The sequence below is a fragment of the Podarcis melisellensis genome (genome assembly GCF_964234715.1).
Source record: "Podarcis melisellensis genome assembly, chromosome: 3".
In the NCBI taxonomy this organism is placed as follows: domain Eukaryota; kingdom Metazoa; phylum Chordata; class Lepidosauria; order Squamata; family Lacertidae; genus Podarcis; species Podarcis melisellensis.
This window is the reverse complement of record NC_138530.1, coordinates 50,755,046-50,776,856: the sequence shown is the minus strand read 5'-3', so window position 1 is coordinate 50,776,856 and position 21,811 is coordinate 50,755,046. Positions and strand designations below refer to the sequence as shown.

At 41.6% G+C, this 21,811-nt stretch overlaps 1 long non-coding RNA gene across 3 annotated transcripts in view; it reads right to left on the bottom strand.

The window, feature by feature from the left end:
• Window positions 1–21,811, bottom strand: part of LOC309367560 — a 58,929-nt gene that overhangs the window by 12,448 nt on the left and 24,670 nt on the right. For 2 of the 3 annotated variants that reach the window (XR_014167214.1, XR_014167215.1), the window contains 3 exons: window positions 14,683–14,879; window positions 6,815–6,886; window positions 2,123–2,796 (listed from right to left, as the gene is read on the bottom strand). This is a non-coding gene — a long non-coding RNA (uncharacterized lncRNA). Of the gene's footprint in view, window positions 1–2,122; window positions 2,797–6,814; window positions 6,887–14,682; window positions 14,880–21,811 lie in introns of those variants that run through there. The other variant, XR_014167213.1, reaches the window with a different exon arrangement.

Here is a 21,811-nt window from a genome sequence, read left to right as displayed (position 1 = left end):
ATCTAACCTTCCCATAAAGAAAAATCTGTCATTCGATAAAATATATGAGCTGCATCACCTGTACTCTCACTGACACCCCACATAAGCACCCACAAAGTTGGGGGTAATTTTTATCAATCTTGTTATCAAATTCATCAGCCTGGTCTAATTATTTACTTGCTAATCAGAAATATTCATTTATCTGTGTCTAGCTGCTTATCCATCATCACTTGCTGAACTTAATCAAAGTTGTTGACTTTATTTTCCTAAGTATTTGATTTATTTTCAACTTTAATCACCCTGTCCTCTGCATACTTATTCAAAAGTTCAAAACTTTATTGTCTAAAAAAACTTTGCATTTATGTTATCGTGTGGGGTCTGTGGGTTACACGTTATTCTCCCTGCTCTCAAGTTAATTCTACTGATCGTTTAGTTCGTTTAATGTATATTTTAATATTGTTCTCCCTTTGGAGAGCTTCACTTTGAGAACTTGAAAATTCAGGTTGAAAGGCAAGCTTGATCTTTTATCAATGCAGTAAATTGGATTCTATGCTACTTCTGTAATGTTTGGAAATCACAATGATGGTAGTGATAAGAAGACATCATGGGCTAAGTGCCAATATAAGCTCTCCAGTTCCTGATGGAGTTGGCTTGGGAACATACCACATGACGTACTCTATTCTACATGCTCTCTCTTATCCTATTATTACCAGAGTGGTTAGGAACCCAAGCCCTATCTACTCTAACATTATGTTTTCATAGTGGCCAGTAAGCTGACCATTGCCCACATACATGAGTGCAGTAGCACTTTTATGCTGAGTGACTTGTCTGGTGGGATGGAGATGATGATGATGATGATGATGATGATGATACATTTATACCCCGGCCCATCTGGCTGGCTCCCAACAGAATATTAAAAACATGATAAAACATCAAACATTAAAAACTTTCCTAAATAGGGTTGTCTTCAGATGTCTCCTAAAAGTCAGATAGTTATATATTTCCTTGACATCTGATGGGAGGGCATTGCACAGGGTGGGTGCAACTACTGAGAAGGCCCTCTGCCTGGTTCCCTGTACCTTCACTTCTCACAGTGAGGGAACCGCCAAAAGGCCCTCGGAGCTGGACCCCAGTGTCTGGGCTGAACGATGGGGCAATAAGCTCCTGGCAGCACCATCACTGCCCTATACCATGAGGAGTGAGGCAGCTTGGGAGGTCCAGATGCACTAGCTGGAGCACTGGATTGGTTCCACCAAAGTATCCACACGGCCCTGACGTTAACACCATCTCAACCTTCCCCTCTTGATGAGTGGCAGCAGTGTTGCTGCTCCTGAAGCTCTGTTGCTGCAGTTCTGCCTCACCAGGTGAGCCACTCCTGCTCTTATGGTAACTCTTACAGTAACGTGTGTGTATGTGTCCAAAATGTCCACCTGACACCAGAACGTAGCAGACTGAATTACAAATTACGTTTGGCTGTAATCATAAGAAGGCATCACACAATCAGAAGAACCCAATGTCATGCTAAAATGTTCTGCCCATGCTCAACCCAGCTACCTCTCTGTCCCTCCCTCTTGCTCTCACCATAGCCAGTTGGGATGGGGGGTTGTGAAGGCACACAGGGAGAGGAGAGGAAGGAATGCCCCGTTGCACCAGTAGGAGCCCTTGCACTGGTTCTGACTAGGTGAACTACATAATTGAATCGGTCAATATTCCAAATGGACATAAATGTTCCCCAAAATGTGCCCTGGAGCTTGATAACTATAAAGAAAAAAATAAGATCTGATTAATTCCCGTGTGGAATGCTTTAATTTTCCAAACCCATGTGTTTCCCAAAAGTGGGACAAAAGATATCCTTCAGACATTTTGCAAATTTAACATTTAATTTTTCAATCAACTGATATACCCTTATAAAGATAGGCTGAAATCTGTGTATACCTACCTAGCCCTTGCACTCTCCATAAATTCTGCATTTTCATAAGCAGACACTCTGTAAAAGCTTTTATGAGAAAATATGGTTGAGGACAGAGACAGCTGGCATTTAAATTAGCCAAGTGAAAGAAATTACTCTTACTCATTCACCAGATGCTTTTATTCATATATAAATTTTTAAATTAATAATTTCATAATGCTATGCAATCCACACTGTTTTGCTCACTGACCTTAACAAGCTTTGACATCTTTTTTCATTACTTCCAAAGAGTGCAGCACACTTTGCCAACTTCCATTTTGATGAAACATTCTAACAAGGGGAGAGAGGGAGCCAGCATCCACAGGCAAGTTATGAAAAGTTTTGGTAAGTTATTTCTGCTTCCGGTTTAGAATCAGAATCCCAAGAAGGTCAGAGATAGGTAGGTAGGTAGCTATATGCTATCTGTAAAATAAAAAATATTTTTAAAAATCTTGTATTCATCTTCTTTTCAGTATTTTGATTCACATCAGGGGTGGCTGAGGGATGGACTTTGGTAATCTTTCATAATATGGCATCCTGTGCATGGCCAAAATTTGGTGCCTTCAAATGGATCTTCTCAAATTATGGATCTTCTCAATTTTGCATCCCTCAGCTCTGTGCCCGGTGCAGGGAAACTGCCTGCACTGCCCTAAATTTGGTGCTTGTAGATTAGGCTGCAGGCTTTTTGCGTCCTCCCCAAACTCCCCCCAATATAACCTTTTTTAAAAAGCCAATATTAACCTATTTTCTGCTTTCTCCTCTTCCACAATAGGCCTTGGGGCATCCAAAACAGCTTCAGTCTCTCAACCAGGCATCTCTTATTGCCTTTAAAAGGACTTTTTCTTCATCTGACATTGCAGTAAACAGCTCTGGGAACAAGACGCAGGTAAACCAGCAATATCTTGCTGCTGCTATGTATGTGTGTGTGTGTGTGTGTGTGTGCTGCTAAGTGTCTGCTGAGTTTGTTTTCTGCCTCCCACCACTGCATGTGTGTATCTGCTGTATGTGGAGGTGTGCACATGAGAATGGCTGTGTGCATGCACTCAGAGGGGTGGACAGTCCTCAGTGTGCCCTTCAAGCCAGCAAGGGATAGCTGCTCTGTTCTGGCCAAGCTGCCTAGCCACCTGCTATAATCTTGGTTGTTTGTGTGCTCTTCAGTACAGAAGAACCTATGATGCTTTGACATACTAGTATATGACATATGTATGTGCATAGAACCTAAATATATTTCATGTTCAACATTATAGCAAGAGTGACTTCAGTTATCTGACCTAAAAAAGAAAAGAAAAGGAAGACAGCCTAGATCATCATAGCAGTTATACTTTGCTTAAGTGTGTACTTCCAAATTATTAACACTGTTGTAGCTGTTGGAGACCTAAAGGTATTCTCTGATCTGATACTCTAAGATCAGTATGCTTTATGTGCAGTGAAAACCATCTACAGATCATAAAAGACAGAAATAATAACCCTGCCAAGCAGGTTGCTTCAGAGCAGGTTACTCCATAGAGTGCTTTGGAAGAACTCTCATTTTTTCTGACATAAAACAGTGGCGTTTCAATATTTTCTTTTGTGCAGGCTGTGATTCAGAAACGTAAAGTACAGTAGCAGTACTGGAACTTCTACTGCTCTATATGTGTCATGCTACATTCAATTTTTTGAACAGATGCATGTTTCGTAGGTATTTGAGAACACCTTGTGTCCTGGGCCCACGGGTTTACAAACTGAGAAACATGTTAGGAATCAATTGCAGTCAAATATCTTAAAGCCTTCAATTGTACCCCCGGATGAATATCCTTCAAGTTAAAAGAGGCTAGATTTTTAATCTAAACCAGCATTTCTTGGCCTAGGGCTACCTAGGATGCGAGTGGCGCTGTGGTCGAAACCACTGAGCCTCTGGGGCTTGCTGATTGGAAGGTCAGCGGTTCAAATCCCCACAACAGAGTGAGCTCCCATTGCTCTGTCCCAGCTTCTGCCAACCTAGCAGTTCAAAAGCACACCAGTGCAAGTAGATAAATAGGTACCGCTGCAGCGGGAACGTAAATGGCGTTTCCGTGCGCTCTGGCTTCCATCATGGTGTTCCATTGTGCCAGAATTGGTTTAGTCATGCTAGTCACATGATCCAGAAAGCTCTCTGTGGACAAACACCGGCTCCCTCGGCCTGAAACAAGATGAGCGCCGCACCCCATAGTCGCCTTTGGTGGTGTATAAGCAAGGCCATTCAAAGATTTTTGCATGCCATTGTTAACCAAAAGGCTGAGGTCCTATGCACACTTCCCTGGAAGAAAATCTCACTGAATTCGATGGGGCTTATTTCTAAGTAGGCATGTGTAAGATTGTGTTGTAAGGCTTGCAGTTTTCAGATGTATCAGATGTGAGCCCATCAGGATTGCTAAAGGAAAGACTCTGGGTTCACAGCATAAGTGGCACAATGTTAGTAGATGTGAAAGATGAACTACCTTGTAAGTAAAGGTAAAGGGACCCCTGACCATTAGGTCCAGCCGCGGACGACTCGGGGGGTGCGGTGCTCATCTCCCTTTATTGGCCGAGGGAGCCGGCATACAGCTTCTGGGTCATGTGGCCAGCATGACTAAGCCGCTTCTGGCAAACCAGAGCAGTGCACGGAAATGCCATTTACCTTCCCGCCGGAGCGGTACCTATTTATCTACTTGCACTTTGAGGGGCTTTCGAACTGCTAGGTTGGCAGGAGCAGGGATCAAGCAGTGGGAGCTCACCCCATCATGGGGATTCAAACAGCCGACTTCCTGATCGGCAAGTCCTAGGCTCTGTGGTTTAACCCACAGCACCACCCGCGTCCCACTGAACTACCTTGTAGGAAGTACCTATTACTGGAGATTCCATTCCCAGCTTTGTGCAAGGAATACTTTTTCTCCTGTGCTTTAAAGGGCTTTAAAGGTGAGCATTAACTGTGAATTGTGCCCAGAAACATACAAAGATCCTTTAGGATCAGTGTTATATAGTTTCAGTGGCCGCTCCCGGTCTAGCTGCCGCATTCTGGATTCGTTGTAGTTTCTGAGTCACTTTCAAAGGTAGCCCCACATAGAGTGTGTTGCAGTAGTTCAAGCATGCATGCCCCATTCTGACGACTACAGGTTGTAATCCTAAAACTAGTATAACGGGGAGAGAGTTCATAATATAAACAAGACCAAGCAAAGAAGGAGAGCAACTCTTCAGCTAACACCAGTCTGTTTCATTAGATGGCCTCTTAATATTACAGTGCAGTCCTATACATGGTTACTCAAACATAAGTCCCACCGAGTTCACTCCCAGTAAGCTGGCCAGTCGCTTTATAGGACAAAGAATTTGGGATGCTTACCAATCGGAATACAAACATAGCAAGAATAATAATAACCTCAAGGTGCTGTTCTCCTGGTGTGTTTTTTATAATAAAAAAAGAGTTGTAAAAAAACCTCAATTTCTTTTTTTAACAAAAAAATATTTCTGAGCTCAAAATTTCAGAAATGTCAGGGTGGGCTTTGTCAAGACTTATACAGATTCCTATTGAACAAAATAAATGTACTATTTACATGCTCAAATATGCTATTTTCTTTATTGTTGCTTCTCATGCCCAGGTTGTTCTGGCACTGAAAACCAGGTCAGTTCTGAGTCCTGTTCAAATTAAGTCTTGTTGTTGAATTACTGATTGTCTACTTTATTCTAAAAGCTTAAGTTGTTTAGTAGACTCAATAACCCCTTATTAGCCCCTCAAGGATAGCAAAGGCTTTAGATTACTCCGTATCAGGAAATTACAGCAGCTTGCATCAATGCACTAATTAACTTCACTGACTCATCAACAGCAAGAAACAAACAAACAAAAATCTAGATCTCCAACTGGACAGCATAACTTTGACCTTTACATCCAAACCTCTCTCCGTGTTCGGGGGTTGGAATACAGAAACCAAACTGATTCGCATGACTCTCTGGGGGCTGGTATGCACTCCCTGTGCACACTTTGACTAACACAAACAAACTTCCCCCATTAAGGAATTCTGCAGAACCATGTTCACAATGCAGAAAAACCAGTGAACGTGCAAGAAAATCCACAAGAGGAGCAGCGTGGTATAGAGGTAAACATTGTAATGGTGTTTTTGTTTTGTTTTATGCTAGTCGCAAAAGTAGACAACCATTCCAAACTAAAAACCATCTCCAGCCACTTAGTCTCCAACCTTCCCTGTGTTGATAAGGGGGTCAGGTCTGCAATGGGCTTTAATTCGCATCTCTTGAACACAAGTGGAACACCCTATGAATGCTGTTCATACATGTGCAGGGTTTTGCTTTGTTGACAGGAGTGGTGGGACACTTTTAGCCTTGCCCCCAACATCTCTAATGCTTTCTGCAATGACTGTGTGTTGTGTGTGATGGTCTGCAGTGAAATTTCAGAGCGCACCACGTGATTGGGACACCTGGTTGTGCAAGTGCATCATGTGAGTAGGCGCTTGCACCTTAGCATTTCACTGCAAACCACCCTGAGGAACATGTCATTGTTGCAGAAAGGATTAGAGATTGTCGAGGGCTCAGAAGCATATCCCAGTGAGTTCATTGGAACTTACTCCCTAGTAAATAAGCATGGTTTTGAGGAATGGCATTTCAAATTCTCAAAAATCAGCTCACTCTGACAGGCCTTGACACTTCAGCATCTTACAGTGACTGAAGGAATCAAATAAGGTGCTTTATTTGTTCTATTCATGACAGTCAATGCATAACTGAAGTTTCAGATGATCAGATTCTCATATAATAGCTGCAGGAAAAGAAAGTGTGTGTGTGTGTGTGTGTGTGTGTGTGTGTGTGTGTGTGAATCGACTGCGCTAAGCCAATTCTACAAATCTCTTGTTCTATCACAGTCACAGATAAAGGAGATATTGCTCTTACCTAGTGTTTTTGGCTTCTATCCAGCTCCACTTTTTTTGTAGCAATATTAATTTCTCTTTCTATCAGTTGCAGCTGTGAACAAAGGGGGGAGAAGTCATTTTTTACCATCTTAGCAGGATAGAACACACATTCTAATTTATCACTGAATTAAGTTAATGATCAACTGCTGCAAAACTTCCTTGGAATGACCTCGAGACAGTTGGAGATCAGCGACATCGTTTTCTTGCATCTGGTCCCCCCACTCACTCTGTGCTTTGACTATGGCAATAGGTACACATTATAGCAACTGATTTAGAGAGAACTTATTCAGCACTTTGTAGTACAGGAGTAAACAAATCAGCCATTGTTTTTCCACTGGGGTGCATAAGCCAATCTACACCAAGAGGCATATACAGTGGTACCTCTGGTTAAGTACTTAATTCGTTCCAGAGGTCCGTTCTTAACCTGAAACTGTTCTTAACCTGAGGTACCACTTTAGCTAATGGGTACTCCCACTGCCACTGTGCTGCTGCTGCATGATTTCTGTTCTCATCCTGAGGTAAAGTTCTTAACCCAAGGTACTACTTCTGAGTTAGCGGAGTCTGTAACCCAAAGTGTTTGTAACCCAAAGTGTTTGTAACCTGAGGTACCACTGTATTCAAGTTCCACTTTGTTGGAGGAAGCAGCCGAAACAACACTGGCCTCAGCAGTCAGTTCTAGAGACTAACTGGAATGTTTGGCATTCCACAAATTCCAATTCCATGCTTGTCACCTTCAGGGGAGACTTTTAGCACTCAGGAACAAGAGCAGACTATCCATATTTTACACTGCCACCAATGAACCCCCATATCTTTATCTAGGTAAGCAGAGACACCTTTGGATTCAGCAACAATCAGAAGTCAGTAATAATTTAACAGAGGTGACTCTTTACCTATTTTGTTTGCCTCCTTCCATATCAAAACTACCATGTTTTCTGCAGCTGGTATTTTTATGGAGTTAGATGAGAGCTTTTGATCACCTTGGCGGGGGCAGGCATCCTCAGGCACAGGGATGAAATGTGACTCTCTGGGCCTTTCTCTTTGACCCTTAGGATTCTTCCCAGACCCCACCTCTTCCTGAACCTGTGCCACCTCTTCTTCAAGTGCTTTTGTCTGGCTGGAATGGGTGCTTGACCTGTCAAAATGCCTCTTGCTTGCTTGGATGGAGGTGTGTGTAAAAACCTTGGACTTACAAAGCTGAAATGTAAGCCCACTGAGCAAAAACACTTACATGGCTCTCATCCCAACACTTCATTACTCTTGCTGTGGCTGCTTCATCCCAACCATCACCATCCTGACAAACACAACGCTGCCACCATGAGGATACCATTGCTTCCCCAACCTGCCAACAAGCCACCGCCATATTTGTTTGAAGTCTTCCATAGAACAATGACTACTTAACATACAGAAGAAACGCAAGGAAGAGATCTTTCAATATACAAAGGGTAGACTGATCTAGGAATCCTAATCTTTAGATCTCATGCAAGTTGGGCCAGCCAAGTTGGATGCTTTAACACTCAAGGTAACTACAGACTTCATATAAAAGGAGAAAAGCTTTATGTTTCCATCCCACCATCTCACACCACAATCTACAACACCTACTGCAAAACTCCACAATGTGCGTGTGCTTTTGCACAGTGCAAGAATTAGTTAATGTGTGTACCTTTTCCAGCATGGTTCCATTATACAAACTGAGACTAAGTAGGTGTAGGGTGGGGGTTAGAGTGTCACACTATGGCTTGGGAGACCAGGGTACAAATTGCCACTCAGCCATGAAGCTTACTAGGGTGACCTTGAGCTTAGTCACTGCCTCTCAGCCTCCATGGTTGTTTTGGGAATTAATGGACGTGGAAGAGAACTATGTGACCATTTTGAATCCCTGGGAGAAAAGGGTAGATATGAATGCAATCAGTAAGTAAGTATTTTGTTCATTATAAAATTATGAATAACTCCAGGTTATTTATTTGGGGCTGAAAGTCCAAGGAAAACGGTGGGTTCCTTCTCAAGGAACACATTATGTGAAATTGTAGACTATACTGCTTGCATGGTGTGGGTGTTAAGGCAAGCATCTTAACTTTCAAAATCAATGTGTGTGCTTTTTGTGGAGTGCCTTAACTGTGGCAATAAGAAGCTTTCCCCCCCTTAAATCGAAAACAGTAGCTCCCAAACTTTTTGTTTTCCCACAAACAACTTGAAAATTGCTGGAGATCCCTTAATTATTTTTCTGCCTGTTTCAGCAGTTGTAATGTGCTGTGCCAGATGCTGTATGATTTTTTATTGCTGCTTTTATTTCTTATATATTATATTTTATTGTATTACAATTTGAATTCCATAGAATTAGAAGTGCAATACAATAAAATACAGTAGAAGAAATAATTGAAGCATTAAAAGAGAATTAAAAATCAATATGCATACTTAATTCTGTGTCCCGTATTTAACCACAAATCCGCAGACATGTTGTGGATCACCTAAATGAAGCTAGTCTGCCACAGGTGGTCCACAGATCACAGTTTGGGACCCACCCACCCCGGTGCTAGAATAAGATTTCATGCACATATAAGCATCCTATCTGGGCCTTTCAAAATGGAAAAGTCAATGTCAAGCAAGGAGCTATGAAGCTTCATCAGAGTGTATTCTTTAGAAAATCTTTCTGGAAGCTTGCATGTTTCTTAAACCAGATACATGCCCTCTGATTGCCTCCATATAGTCAGCAGAGGCAATGGAACATCTGCTGGTTTGGCCCCACCGTTAATTTTAATTGGTCTCTCTCTCTCAGCACCTGAATTAATTGTGGGTATTTGGTCTAAACACTGTTTTAAACATTTCTGATGGTTCTGGTGCATCCCTTTATGAGGCACCAGATGTGCAGGTCCTGAAATAGCTACTATCAACTTCTACCCACAGGGAAAATGATGGGCATTTGAAGTGTGGGGTTGAAAAGCAAGGATAAGGAAGAAGCCTCTAGTTGTATGGTGTATATGTGTTCATTATAAAAGAAAGAGGGTCTAGCGAGACCCCCCCCCCCAAAGTGTTATGAAATGTGTTTTTGCATTTCCCCAGGCTTGAGAGTTGCAGCTGGATGGCATTAGAGGCCTGGTAACATCAGCACATCATGTTACATTTGACATTTCTTCCCCTAACTTTTTTTAAAGTCTCCTTAATGCCACAATATCCTCCAAAAGGTTATCAGTGTGTTTTTGCAACCCTGGAGCATTTAAGCAGGTGAAGTGCAGGGCACAGGTGATTTAGCAGGGTGTTCATGCCATCAGCTAAAGCAAAGCAGCCTCCTCAGCTTCATTTGCCTCTCTTGCTCTGGTTTCCTAAATTAATCTGATTCTCTGAAGAGCAGGTTTAGACAATCCCAGTACTGGGACAAAATATCAACAGAAAAGAGGTACAGTTCTTGCAGCAGTTCTCCCCTAGGCTCCAGCAGCTATGAGAGAGAGAGATGGAGTGGGGAGTCAAATGTTTACAAATGTATACTTACAGATATGCAGCCTAATGTTATGCATGTTACTGTTAAGTATAATTATTTGACACTGAAATGGAGAATGCCTATGTGTGTTGCTGAAAGGGTTTAACTGGAAGATTCCACTGAAGCTAAAGAAAAACGAAAAGGGCTATCTGAGCTCTCTAATGGTTCGATAATTAACTGTTGTTGTTCTTAAGTAGCTAACACACGAGTGTCACATGAGATCACATGAGAGCTATTGAATTGCAAATTTGCCATCTTGGAAGGGTGGCGGCTGAGTCTTTGTACTCTGTGACAGCGAGGATGTGTAAATGACTCTCCTGAAGGGAGTGGATACAGCTCAGGGCAAAATGGAGGCTGTAGAAAGAGAGACTTCTGCTTCTAGGTCTGTTTGGAAGTATATTTTATTTCTAAGATGCTGAACCTGCACTGGACAGCACAAGATATTCTAGGGAATTATTTGGATGTATCTTTGATGTTTTTGTTCTGTTTTGAAGAAAGTTCTGCAAGTAAAGTTTTGAACAATCTAATGGGTCTGGCCAACGTTTCATTCCAAAAGGAGTAAGTTTTTGTGCATCCAGTCACTCCAAACTGCGCAATATTAATATCTGCAATAGTTAGTAACCCTCCCCAAGCAAAAATGGGCCTTACTTCCAAGTATATTTCCATATAATTCAATTGGTAGTCTTGAATTCATTTTCACAGAACTGTTTGTTTGCAGCAGTCCCAAACACCTGTATTCATCCACAAGGAGTTCTCAAACATCCTGTCTCTGTGGTACATATCGAAAGAAGTTTCAGTGGAAGCTGCCTTATACTGAGTCTGCCCATCCGGCTTAGTATTGTCTACAGCGACTCTCCAGGTTTTCAGGCAGACGTCTCTCCCAGCTTTACCCCAGAGATGTTAAGGATGGAACCTTGGGCTTTCTGCGTGCTTTATTACTAAGCTATGGCCCTTCCCAATTTTTCACAAAGCTTAATAAATACATTTCAGATCTACAGTGTTCCAAGAATATTTGGCTTAACAAATTTCTTCAATAGAAAGCAACATTTCCAGGATGCGGAACTTCATGAGTTTGGTAGAAAAAATGTTTGAGAATGTAAGACTAGTTAATTTATTTAACCTGTTTCCTTACATTTATATCCCAGCTTTCTTCCATCATGGAACTCATGCATGCGGTGACCAGACCCAGACCTACTTCATACCCTCCAATGTTCCTCAGATGAAAATAGGGACATTTCTCATTCTCTCCCAACTGATCCTCCTCAGCCCCCCATTTTTGTTCCCCTACCGCAGAGCATTTCCTGTCAGAAGAAGGATGAGTGCCACTACCACTATGCCAAAGGGACACAGCACGCATGCCCTCCTCTTAATCCTGATTTTGTTTTATTTTATTCTCTGGTAGATTTACAAAAAGAAAAACACACACCAATAAATAAATTTTAGAAGGGAGCAAGATTAGATGCAGACACACAATGCATTTTTAAAAAACAAACAAACAAGAAAACCTACAAGAATTGTTGCGCTCTGCTCTCCAGCAGCCACTATGAGCTGTCCAAGGTAGGAGACCAGCAGCAACAGCCATGGAGAGGCTATGCCATGCAACACAAACATGGATTTACACAAATATATAAATTCCGTTGCTGCATAAAACGTACAGTTTAATAAATAAAAAGGACAGTAAAAAGAATTGCTCAGTTGGCATGATGGGCCCCCAAAAGTCTCTTGCAGGAGACTCTAGATTTTGTGCTGCAGTCCTCATCATTACATAGCAGTCCTTAAATTGCACCACTATTAGCTGTAACTATTGACTATTGTCAGAGCTTTGCTGCCGCCAGTGAAAAGGTCAGGCCTTTTCATTTGTGTTGTTTTTATGTGATGAATACCAAATAATAAAACACACAGTTTATTGGGCTGCTGAGTTTTGTTTTGTTTTCTACAAATCCTCAGTCATCACTTTTGCATCTGCCTCTTCCACCTCACCCTCCCCCCCCCCCGTTACTTTTAATGTAAGCTAAGAAAGTAGCACTTTATATTAGTGCTGTTAATTTCCCAGAGAAGAATAACACCAGTAGCAATATCCCTATAATCTGCCATATGCTTGGCTCTAAAGAACCTAAGGATTTTGCATTGAGGACATGACGACAATGAGGATTTCCCCACTAACTTGGCAGATTGGACTTGGACTTTAGGGAACCAGGGGCAATGAAGATTCATTACCCACTGAAGTCAATCTTTTATGATGTACTTTCTTAAAGGTTTGCCAAAAAAAAAAATGCTTGCTATCAGGACGCTGAAAGAAGTGTGTACTGCTAAACATGGCAGTACCTATTCAGAAAAGGGCGATTAAAATGACTAAGGGGATAAAGCCGCTCCTCTAGGAAGAACAGTTGCAACGTTCATGACTTTTTAATCTAGAGAAAAGGCACATAAAAAGTGACATGACAGAAGTTTATAAAATTATACAAGGCATAGAGAAAGTGGATAGAGAAAAGGTTTTTTCCTGCCTCTCTCATAATTCTAGAACTCATGGACATCCAATGAGGCGGAAGGTTTGAGACAGAGAAAAGAAAGTGCTTCTTCATAGGAGTATTAAAGTATTATGCGTTGTATACATGAGCACTATACGGTAATTCCTGCACCCAAAATGACAGATAAGTAGTCAAATAAGTAGTCTGAGGATGGTTCTCTGTGTGTGTTGGGTGGGAGAGTTAAGTTGTGATTCGGAAGGGCAGAAGTTAAGGATTGCTGCTGGTCTAATGCTCAGAAACTAATTAAGCACCCTGCGGAAGCTATTAGGTGATGAAAGGCTCGGACTGAGCTCAGGCATTGCCCCCATTACATTTGCCTTTAATTGCTTAGGCAGCAAGTTTTCAACTTGTGGGCTAGTTTTTAGAACAGAGCAAATGCCAAGCGGGGATAATGAGGGATTTTCTGATACCTGATAACCACAACAGGAAGTTTTGCCCTGCTCACATCTGCAGCAACTCTTCTGCAAGAGCTGAAAAACATACAGAACACTTTGTGTTCCTCCCCCCCCCACCCCCGGGGCTCAAAGAAGAAATGCAGCAAAGTATGCTTAGCTCCTCGCAGGACTGCCAAGATAATAATAGCAGCGTGGAGCCCTTGCCACACTGTTTTCGTGATATTTACAATGTGATATTCAGCAAACACAGCACTATGATTCAGAGTTTGAAAGGATATTCTAACCAAAGCGAGTGCTCAAAATAGGGATGACACTAGGGGAAAGGATTTGGTTATTTCAATAACTGTGTAGTTGCCAAGACAATTGATAGTTATAATATACGCCTTTCTAAAAAGAAATCCTCCTTATAAACTCACATAAAGCCTTGTGCTTCCAAATTTCAAACAGAATCTCATCCCTATTTATTGCCTCCCTGCTTCCTCTGGCTTCTGGAATTATTGCTCCCCCATCTCCCTATACTAGCACTGGACAACCAGCTGCCCTCCTGATGTTTTGGACTACAATTCCTATCATCCACACAAAGCACTGGTTAGGACTGCTGGGAGTTATCGTCTAAAACATCTGGAGGGCACCAGGTTGGCAAAGTCCTAGTCTGTATACCTTATTGCAGGCATCCCCAAACTCGGCCCTCTAGATATTTTGGGACTACAACTCCCATTATCCCTAGTTAACAGGACCAGTGGTCAGGGATGATGGGAGTTGTAGTCCCAAAGCATCTGGAGGGCCAAGTTTGGGGATGCCTGCCTTATTGTCTGTCTAGTCTGTATTACCTTATTTCTACCTTATTGTTTCTCGATATTTATTTCAGACTGTAAACCCCTTGCCAGGAGAGATTGGTGAATATTGGACAAAGGTAATGAGAAAGCAGCAATTCCAGAGGCAGCAGGAGAAGGAAAACAAGGAAACATAGGAATGACATTGAGTTTGAAATTGGCAGTCCTGTTCTTTGTAAAGTGTTGTGTACATAGATGTCATTATTAATTATTATTATTATTATTATTATTATTATTATTATTATTATGGCTGTAGAGCAACAACACATGGTAGTGAGGATGCAATTATACTTCCTTTTTCGTATTTCCAAGCCTTCCACTGTGCTTCTCATATGTTGCAAAATACAACTGGATGAACTTTGCTATTCACAGACTCGTTCTCCTGCAATCCATCTAAAAGATCTTCAGAACCAGGAAGAGAAAGATGTACCGTAATGATCTCCATAGCTTTGGTTTTGATGAAAGTGACATGAAGCAATTTCTCTTTCAAAGGGCAAACAACATTCTGCTGAGTTTCTGTTAAAGGATGTACCTGTGATCCATTTTGTTGTGCTATGTGCAGGAGGAACACAACTTTTGTGATTGCTTGTTCATTTAAAGCACTGATCTATCCTACGTACCATGTAAAAATGGATGGATGACAGCCACATCAAAGCACCTTAGAGAAGGCACAGTAGAAGTGTGATGAGAAGGAAAGCTTCTTTATGACTCTGTATCTTTAATCCCATACTGACTTCCTTCTGTGGTAAAAGTTGCTTCCATGAATTTTCAGATGGCAGTGTAGACTTTTGATAGCTCTTTGTCCTTCATTATAGACCTATCAAATAACAAAACACAATGGATCATATTCAGTGTAGTTCTAAAATGAACATTCAGTGTAGTTCTAAAGTGAACAATGATTTTTCCTTCCATGGCAGGATGTCCTTCTCCCCCCTCTGTGCATCTATTCTATGTAACCCCTCAACCCTCTGGAGCAGATTTGTGGGTGGTGCATGCCAGGGAGGAGAGGGAGAAATTCCCTTGTGCTAGCACAAAAAGTTCATTGAATACTTCTCAATGTCCCAATCCCAAGTCATTATTATTATTATTATTATTATTATTATTATTAAAAGGACTTTGTATGTAAGCTCTGAGCACTGTTTGTCTATAATGGTCTATAACTGTGGTTCCCAATTGGTGGTCCATGGTCCATAGCCCACTCAGGGGATCTGTGGCACCAGTCACATAACCAAAACTACCACAGAAGTATCAAAATTTGCAAAAGTAGAGGGTTCATGGTTGGGCTTTTGAAAAATAGGGGGTCCACAGTACTTAGCTAATTGGGAACCACTGGTCTATAATATACACTCATCAAATAACAAAATACAATCGCCTGAAATCCAGCAAGTTCTCCCCCCCCCCTTCAAAACAGGAATTGATATGTGTAAGCTCTATCAAAGTGAACTGTGGTTTTATATCAGCACTGCCTGATGGCTTAAGCCCACACAATGTATTTGATATGGAAACATCTACAGAGATAGATGAGAGGAAGAAGACTTGCTAGAGTTACTTTATTGTTTCAGAAGAGTTGCTAGAAATATTTATGTTGGGCTTTGCAACAATTATCTACTTTCATTAGTTCAGTCCATTTATTTTCTGGTTTTCCTTCCTTCAGCAGCATTGACTCAGATAGAATACATACTCTAATGTTTGGTACCCACTGAACACTAATCACACATTTGTAGTATTGATCCATAGCTTTCACATCTACTACAGTTAAGCTGAAAAACAGTCACCTAAAAAATTCAACACTGCACAGTTTTTTGGGGCTGGGAGCACAAATAAGACACAATGTCCTGCTTTGTTATCAGTTGGTTATATTTTATCAAGATTTTGCAATCTAAAGCGAGATTTTTACAGGTACGCTTCTTCCTAGTTGGGATGAGTTTTTAAAATTATCCTATGGTGATATTCAAGTGGAAACTGATATTTAATTGAGTCCAAAAAGTAATTTGTTCCCCACATGAAGTAGGAAGCAACCTTATTTTATTGAATCAGCTCATTGGACCATCTAGCCCACTATTACATATATCAACTAGAAACAACCATCCAGGACTTTTTGAGACCTGTCACATGAGATCCTATAGCCTGAGACATCAGAGCTTGAATCTGGGACCTTCGATATGCATAGCATGGGCTTGACAATGGAGCGAGGGTCCCTCTTCTTTGCAAATAGCAAACCTAAATTAGTGACAACACAAGGCGTATCTACCACTAGCGTGCATTGCCAAATGCGAGGGCAAGGAAGGGAAATATTTGCACAACTTTTACGTCAATATGTATGTAGAATTTTAAAAATAAGATCCAACACAGCACAAGCAGATGTTCAAGCACATAAAGGGGTTTTGTCTTACTCTCCTTCCCCCAGTGGCAACCTCTGGGGGGTTGGGGGACTCTCCAGAGCAGATTTTGGAAGTGTGTGGGGTGCTGGAGGAGTGGAGATAAGAAACAGGAAGTCTGGTTTGCAAATGGATACCTGTTGTGCATGCAGGCTGTCACAGCTGGTTCTCTCCCAATTGCTATAATTAAACAGAGATACAACACTTCTCACAATAACGGGGAAGACTGTGATCAGGTGACCTTTGGGCCCACTCAGGCTGCTGTCAAGGCGCTACCTGTTGACAAACAGCTTCTTCTTGTGTTCTTAAAATAATAATGGCTCTGAATTCATAATGCAGTCAACATCTATAAAACCACGTGGTGCAACACAGAATTGAAACCAAAGATTGTTTTGAGGAAGTTCTGCTCCCACCCACTCCCTTTTAATTTGAGCTTCTCAAGGCCAGGTAACAGCTTGCTGACTAGCTCGGAGAACCACGTTTAAGAATCTTCACTCCAAGGCAAATTCCTTCGAACTCACATGAGATTGACAATGTAATCCTAGGCATGTCTTCTCAGAAATATTATTGTATTACTGATATTTAGTTTTATTTATTCATCACTTTTCTCACAAAACGGGTCCCAATGGGGCTTTCAAATTAGTAAGATACAAATAAACACATAAGGCATTGGAATCACACAAACATAATCAGGGAAACAAAGTACCTAAAATGCTCATCCACCAATATTTATAAAAAGGACAAATCCTACTTACCCATTCTGCTACAAGATGACAAACTGAGGGCAGGGGAACATATCTAACTACCCTCCAAATTAACTTACAAAAGCTGGGTGGAAAGAAGTGTTTTAGTCTGGTGCCTTAAAACAGAGCATGTTGGCTCCAAGCATGCGAAAGTCTAATTGAATTCAATGGGACTTACTCGCAGGTAAAGTGTATATAGGTTGAAATTCTATACGCATGTGCCTGTGAAAGATATACATGGGATTGCAGTATTACTTTCCCCCTTATAAAATAGATTTCACCTCCCTTTTCTTTCAGCCTCTTGTTTCTTTCTGTATAGCTCCAGCACCATCACTGTCTATTTCCTGATTCAACTGTTCATACCACCATAAACATTTAGCCTTTAAAGTGCCACTGGAGTCCGTTGTTTCATTTTTGTGAGTAATTCTACAAAAATCCTCCTGGAGTGATCCTATTCTATTAAATATTATTAGTACACATAGCCCATAATATAAAATAAAATAATGTAAACATGGGATCTGAAAAAAATCTATAGCCCTTTTCGTTTTCGGTTTTAAAAAATAAATTTCTTGCTGACTTCATTTTGCCGCTGTGCATTACCCATTACGTATATTTGAAGGGACATTGGCCATTATAAGGATACACTGTGGTTGCATACTACCATCTAGAGTCTAAGGATATACTCACAGCCCTTTCACAAGACTAAGTATTTTAAAATATAGTTTCCCACATATAGGGAAACAAGGGAAGTATTTTCCACATCATTTCAGTGGCCACAGGAATCTCTCTATAGCTCTCTAACATAAATGCACATACCCTGTGCCAAAGGTTCTGGCGTCTTCATCAGGGTCAAAAAGTAGCTCAGGATGAACTTGGACTTATCCATTCATTTCACGTCAAGGTATCTTCAACTGACTCTATGAGCAGCTAGCTCTGAAACAAATTCGGGAGGAAATTCTCAAGCAAATTCAAATTTGCTTGCCTTCAAAAAATATCAGTACTTTAATTCTCTGCACATTCCCAGTTATGGGTGGTGCTGAATTTAGGGCGTTAAATGTAAATTGTTCAACATTAACACTCCCAATAGGATTCAGACTCCAGAGCCCAATTCTTACATTTTGCCACATATCAGATAAGCACATTTTATTTCAGCGATGCACATAACACATCTCATTTCCAGAAACCTATGAAAATGGAAGGGCCCTGCTTATTTTGAGCTCCACGTCACCTTCAGCCACTCAAGGAGTTTTGGAGGAAAATGCTTTGCTATTTTTTTTTTCCTTTTGGCAACTCTAGCAAAGCCTTACAGTCAGGCTTTATAACTGCTGGCGGGGGGGGGGGGTCAAAAATGCTTAGTGAAGAGCCTGCCAACAGCTATACCAGTACAATGTCACATCTGGTTTTATGCCACATTATCGGGGATTTGCAGATTGAGAAGGAAATGGGAAAAAGCCCAAGACTGCAAAGCACCAGACAGAATTAGTAGCCACTGATAGCCTTAGCCTCCATGATTTTTTTCCTAATCCTTTTTTAAGGGCATTCAAGTTGGTAGACATTGCTACATCTTGTCGGAGCAAAATCCATACTTTGTGTACTGTGTGAAGAAGCATTTCCTTTTGGCTGTCTTAAAACATTCAACATTCAGCTTCATTAGATGCTCCCAGGTTCTAGTATTAGGGAGGAAAGCATATTTCTCTTTATTTCTGTCTGTCTGTCATTTATTCAGTGGTCTGTGTTTGCCTGGGCTTGTGTCAGGACTAAGGATTCTGAGCTCCTGTGTTCTGATCCGATGAATGATATCCAGTCACAGAGCATTCCAGGATTTGGGCCTCTGCCATTGGCCCTTAAACTCTGTGTCATGATTCACAGCTTGGAAGTTTAGACAGCCAATCACGTTGGAAATGGGAGTGGCCCAGGCCTTCAGAAATGTATATAAGCAGTTGCTTTGCCCCTGTTGTCCAGTTCTGTTACTTCAATAAAGGCTCCTACTGTTATCACTGTGTCTTGCCTCATGGAAACCCACCTACACTTCTGTCTCTCTCTCTCCCTCCCTCCCTCCCTCCCTCCCTCTCTCTATCTCTCTGCTGTCTCTACACCAGGCATAGGCAAACTCGGCCCTCCAGATGTTTTTGGGACTACAACTCCCATCATCCCTAGCTAACAGGACCAGTGGCCAGGGAAGATGGGAGTTGTAGTCCCAAAACATCTGGAGGGCTGAGTTTGCCTATGCCTGCTCTACACCATGCATTATTATGTCCCCCCTTCCCTCACCATTTTCTAAAAACAACAACAACTAAAAAGACCCTAATGTGGTAACCTTTCCTTATACAGAAACTGCTCCAGCCCCTTGATCATTTTGGTCTCTGGTTTCTGAACTTTTCCAGTGCTACAGTATCCCTTTTAAGGCTGATAAGCACACTCATCCAGCCACACTCTTCTCTGGTCCCTGCCTGATTCATGAATGTGATATGCCAAATGGCCCATGATCCGTCATGGCATCTAGCTTGACAAACACTTCATTTATTTACTCTCCTCTCTAATCTATCCTCAGGAAAGATTCTCTCTCTCTCTCTCTCTCTCTCTCTCTCTCTCTCTCACACACACACACACACACACACACACACCCCAAGATATAGTAAAATGCATTTGTATGGTACTTGTGTTTCAATAGGAAGCTTCTCTGTGGAGGGGCTCTTTCTTGTATCTTTTCAAGGCAGCACTCACCGACAGCTCTTATAAATAATAGTAACCTAATAAGCCATTTAGAATTCAAAGCACAACATGTCAGGGTGAGAAAGGAAAAAAGAAAACCAGGGGCCTGTATGCCTCTAAGTTTCTCTCTCTCCCCCCTCCTTTAAGATTCCTTCCTTTATCTCAGGCATGTCAGCCTCTTCCCTTTCTGCATCTCTACATTTTTATGAATATCTCTTTTCCTCAGAGAGTTGCCTAGAGCTATCGGTGGTCCATAGTGCAGCGGAATTAATGCAGTCGGTAAGCGATAAAATGGAGAGAATGTTGGCAATATGCGATTACAGATTAAATGATGCAATTTCAGGGTCAGCACTACAGAAGGCACTTTATAAAGAGACTGACAAGTGAAGATGAATGGCAAATGAATGAGGGCAGTTACAGTATTTAATGCACATTTGCCTGTCCTGAGATCTACAGACTTTGCTACCATCTGCTGGTTTATGAAAAAGAGCCAGAGAGTCTATATAAGAGGTTACATGCATAATCTTTCAGCTGTCTCTCATTATGAGAACAGCCCTCATTCCAGGTTATATCACACCTCCGGCCTCCATGGACCTGTCAATTAGATTCTCTTTTGTATGCGGACGCATTTTCGGCAGTGTGTGTAAGAGAAGCTGGCAAAGGAGCAGAGGGCAATGTATTCTACCAACCAAATATTATGTCCTGCATTTCCAAAATGCAGAGATTGTTAATTTTATTAAACACCCTGCATTCTCCAGGACACAGACTTGAGTGTCGTCTGAAAGGTATGCAGTCTGATGCTTTGGAGGGATATGCATTCAGCCATTTAGTTATTTATTAAAAGAAATTGACGATGTTGTAAGTGAGTTGTCCTGGTGACTGTGTTAGAATGTCACAACAAACTGTGATCCTGGTGACTGTGTTAGAATGTCACAACAAACTGTGATGTATCATTACAGTTTATCATCATTATAACCTTTGGCTTGCATGCTCCTTCATCACCCTCTGGTAGGGTCATTCAGTCCGGACACTGAGATCCAGCTCCAAGAACCTTCTTTCTGGTGGTTCCTTCATTCAGATAAATAAGGTTACAGGGAACCAGGCAGAGGGCTTTTTCTGGTACTCATGCCCACCCTGTGGAACACCCTCCCAGCACATGTCAAACAGATAAACAGCTATGTGATTTTTTAAAAGACTTCGGGGAAGTTTTTAGCGTGTGACGTTGTATTGTGTTTTTACTGTTTTTTGTTAGGAGCTGCTCCGACTGACTGGGGCAACCCAGTCAGATGGGTGGAATTTAATTTTATATTATAATTATAAGATTTGAAACTGACTTCTGATTTCAGTGTAGCATTATGTCCGTACCTTTGCCTTTCTAGTGGAGGATAAGACTACCAATGGCTACACCTGAATGGCTATGTTCTGAATACAAGCTGAGGGGAATCACAAGTGGGGAAAGTGGTGATTTGCTCAGATCCTTCTTGTCATCATCTGGTCAGCGACTGGCTTGAGAACAGGCTTGATTCAGCAGCCTCGTCTGATAGTCAATACAAATCTATGGTGCAGCCACATTTGGAATACTGTGTACAGTTCTGGTTGCCCCATTTCAAAAAGGATATTGTAGAGTTGGAAGTGGTTCAGAAAAGGGCCACAGAAATGATCAAGGGGGCGGAGCAACTCCCCCATGAGGAAAGGTCACAACATTGACACCTTTTTAGTTGGGGGAGGGAGAATGAGAGAAAGAGGCAATGTGGTAGACATTTATACTGTGTAGGATTCTGGATTGAAATTTTGTAAAGTTTGAAGTGATAAGGAAGCCCATCACCCTTCTTCCCCATATGTGTCCGGGCCCATGTGTGACTATTCTTCAGCCGCAGTAAGGATGGGAACAGAATTCAGTGTAATTTGCATTTAAA